This window comes from Chrysochloris asiatica, unplaced genomic scaffold, assembly GCF_000296735.1.
Source record: "Chrysochloris asiatica unplaced genomic scaffold, ChrAsi1.0 scaffold00013, whole genome shotgun sequence".
Taxonomy (NCBI): Eukaryota; Metazoa; Chordata; class Mammalia; order Afrosoricida; family Chrysochloridae; genus Chrysochloris; species Chrysochloris asiatica.
Window position 1 is genome coordinate 34830176 of NW_006408531.1, and position 3755 is coordinate 34833930.

The following is a 3755-nucleotide window of genomic DNA, read 5'->3' on the forward strand; positions in this document are numbered from 1 at the left end:
GGGGTCGCTATGAGTCGGTTCCGACTCAATGACACATGACAACAACAACAATCGTCCTTATTGAACAGACTCATCCAAGGTCACAGACTTAGTTACCACTATTTTTGCCACTTATCATCCCAATTGGGCCAACATCCAGGCCTTACTAACCATGCTTTTGACTAGCGATGAGTGTCTACAGGCTTTCAATAAGGCTCAAGAAGAATCCCAGCAGCTTCACACTGAAAATCCAAAATGATATTCCTGACCTGGCAAAGACTATTCCCTCTACAAGCCGGACTGGAATCCAAATGATGGAGGTCTTTCCTTATTAAGCCACTACAACAGGTGTGTTCTGGATGGCATGAAGAAGGGAGCCCCCAAAGAGAAGAACCTAAATATGGTACAGGTGGTCCAGAAAAAAACACTGAAGATCCCTCAGAATTTCTGAAAAGGGTATATGAGCCATACTACAAATACACCAATCTGAACCCATTTTGTTGTTGTTAAGTGCCATCGAGTCGGTTCCGACCCATAGCGATCCTGTACAGGGTTTCCGAGGGTGTAAATCTTTACGGGAGTAGAAAGCCTCATCTTTCTCCCGCGGAACCGCTGACCTTAAGGTTCACAGCCCGATTCGTAACCACTACGCTAGGCCCTGATAATGTATGCCTGGTTAACATGACTTTCATTTTTCAAAGCATTCCAGACCTTCAGAAAAACTTGAGAAGTTGGACAAATCAGTGGAAATGAATCCCTCTCAGTTAGTAGATATTACTTCTAAAGTCCTCAACAAAGTACATAAGAAGACTCTGGCAGGAACCATTCTTCTGGGAACCACTAGAGGGTTTCAACTAGGTCTCGGAAACCAGTAGAGGGAAACAAGTGTGCTTACTGCAAAAAAAACTTAGACACTGGAAAAATGAGTGCCTCTAAAGGAAAGGGGGCCCTAAGGATGAGATCAACCACCAGACTGGTCAACAGATGTTGGAGCAAGCTGCCTCTGAGGAGGAATGAGGGGACCTGGAGACCCATCATAATTTATTACAAAATATTATTATTGCCCCTCAGGAACCCTGGGTAAAAACAACAGTGGAGAGACAAACTACAGATTTTCTTGTGGATAATAGGGTTGCGTATTAAGTGGTGAACATTCCCTTCACCAGTCCTTCTGCTCAGTTGCTGCCTCTGGAGTCTCTGGACAGATGGAGCCTTTCGACTGCTCTATCTCTGGTAGCGTAGTGGGTACGAATCAAGCTGTGAACCACAAGGTCAGCAGTTCGAAACTACCAGCTGTTCCGTGGGAGAAAGATGAGGCTTGCTGCTCCCGTAAAGATTTACAGCCTTGGAAACCCTGTACAGGGTCGCTATGAGTCGGAACCGACTCTACGGCACATAACAACAACTGGAGCAAAAAGGATGACTCATCATTTTCTTTACATGCCTGATTATGCAGTTCCTCTTTTGGGGTAGAATTTGCTTTCCAAATTAAATGCCCAGAAAACTCTTTCCTGAGACAAAAAATCTGCAGATGAAGGTTCTACACAAGCATGCATGGCAGCTTCTAGTTCAACAGAGAGTCTGAATGGCCAGAAGAGATCCGGCCTGGAGATCGAGTCTTGCTCAACACATGGAAACATAGCCCTGAAGTCAGCTCAAAAAGACTGGACTGGACCCTGGGAAGTACTTCTGACCACTTCCTCTGCTGTCAAATTAGCCAGACGCAAGACCTGGATGCACCACACCTGGATCAAAGCATACCTGTTAGCAGAGAAAGGAGGCTGGACAGCTTCAGGGAACACCCGTCTTCTACTACATGACTTAACTCTTTGACTTACTCTTTTGCTTTCTTTTCTTCCAACCAGATGAAACCATTTGGGTCTCTTTGGCCTGAACTGTATGAATGTAAATGATTTCTGCCTCTCTGGGGGAACCTATGTATTTCTGTAGAACAAACCTTTACTTCTTGCCCAATATAAACCCCTGTAGAGTTGATCTGTAACTTCTTTATTTAATTCCAACATATCCTGAAAAATATTACTTATAAAGATATTTATAACTGGGGTCCAGCAGGGTCAACTTGAAACACAGGGTGGGTGATTCAAGCTCATCAGCGGTTCTTTGGAAACTCTATAGCCACAACTGACTCAAAGGCACTTAACAACAACACTATTGATTATCTACTTCTACATCACAATCATGGGTGCAAAGAACCCAAAGGAATATATTGTTTCAATTTATCTGACAACTCGGAACTATTAGGACAGAAATTAAAGAATGTTAACAAAGATATACAGAGTATCAAACATAGGGATGGATTTTTTGGAATAAATGTCCATAATTGGTTTTATTGGCTACCAAATTTAGGATGGTTACACATATTAATAACACTTATAAATGGTTAAAAAGTAAATGTTTTGTTATACATATTTCACCAAAAATAAAATTAACATTAAAAAAGAGAATACCATGTACTAAGGGGAAAACAAAACAGCAGGAGTGCTATTTTCTTTGACCTTGTTCTGTTAATACACAACCTTATATGTAAATTAATACAATCACTTAAAAAATAATGAGAGGAGAACAATAAAGTATTAAGAGAGAGTACTGCTGAGGTATCAGACCAAAGTCTAACTTAATTGTAAATTATTTCTACCTTTAGCTTAATTTCCCCCATCCTGTTAAAGAACCTCATTTTTTTATTGTTGTTGTTCTATTGAATAACATTCAATGATTCTTAAGGAAAGGCAGGCATCTCTTGCTCTTTTCCCAGGCTTATTTTGACAAAAAAAAAAGAGAGAGAGAACACAACAAGGAAAGACTGTTTGGCTGGCCAGCCTGGTTCCCCATCATGTGATGGTGATGTAATGGACTGGGGGCACCCTGACTGGCTGCCTCTGAACTGGTCATGCTCTCTTCACACATGGAGTGGCAATCCGTTTACAACTAAATCACATCTAAGCACAAGTTGTTGCCACAGAGACAGCCAAAAAGGCAGCATTCAAAAGCTAACAAAGCATCCCCAAAGAAAGAAGAGAGCCTGAGGCTGTGAAGGGGGTGAATTGTGACATTTACACCCAGACTTTTTGGGAATTGAGCAACACTAGTGATAGGATAAAAGTGGGAGGAAAGTGCCAAGACATGGAATAAATAAATAAGAAGAAAAAAAGAATCCAAAAGAAAATGTATTATGTTAACTCTCAGATGCAATGATGTCTGCTTAGGTTTCCTGTGAACTCTGAAGTAATACTTTTGTTAACTGCATATATTTTATTTGCATTTCTTCTCAAGTAATACTTTTGTGAATTGCATATATTTTAAATGTCATTTATTTTCTAATACAATCATTGGGAAAAGAGTTCTTTCTTGAAAAGTCCAAGCGATTTTTGTTTGGAAACACTTAAAAAAATTATAGCATTGACCGAAGATTATCAAACGATATCTGTATTTAGTTGATTGACCATAAAGGGGTAGGTATTACTTCAGAAATTACTTACAATCACAGTATTACTAATCTCAGAAATTAGAATGTAATTCTTAGCAGAAGAAATGTACTAGTTCTGACTTAATCTGCCCCAGAAGCCTGGACCATTTTCTGTACAGGACAGTTCTGCACGCATAGACTTATCCACCAGAGGCCTACCTATCTACCTTTCTATTAAATAAACACTCACAAAACAGCTTACATGTTGATTGACTGCCTTTACCATTCAAAACACTTGGTGATGGGTGGTGGCAGTGTGCCATCCCGTTAGTTCTAACTCATAGTGACCTAT